The sequence below is a fragment of the Sinocyclocheilus anshuiensis genome, unplaced genomic scaffold, assembly GCF_001515605.1.
Source record: "Sinocyclocheilus anshuiensis isolate Anshui unplaced genomic scaffold, SAMN03320099.WGS_v1.1 scaffold2598, whole genome shotgun sequence".
Lineage (NCBI taxonomy): Eukaryota > Metazoa > Chordata > Actinopteri > Cypriniformes > Cyprinidae > Sinocyclocheilus > Sinocyclocheilus anshuiensis.
In genome coordinates this window covers 25837-26114 of record NW_015549712.1, presented here as the reverse complement: position 1 = coordinate 26114, position 278 = coordinate 25837, and positions in this window count along the sequence as shown.

Genomic DNA, 278 nt, shown 5'->3' with positions numbered 1-278 from the left:
GTTAATTACAGACCGATCTCGAATCTTCCTTTTCTGTCCAAGATACTAGAAAAGGTAGTATCCTCACAATTATATTCCTTCTTAGAGAAAAATGGTATCTGTGAGGATTTCCAGTCAGGATTTAGACCGTATCATAGTACTGAGACTGCTCTCATTAGAGTTACAAATGACCTGCTCTTATCATCTGATTGTGGTTGTATCTCTCTATTAGTGCTATTGGATCTTAGCGCTGCGTTCGACACTACTGACCACAACATTCTTTTGAATAGACTAGAAAA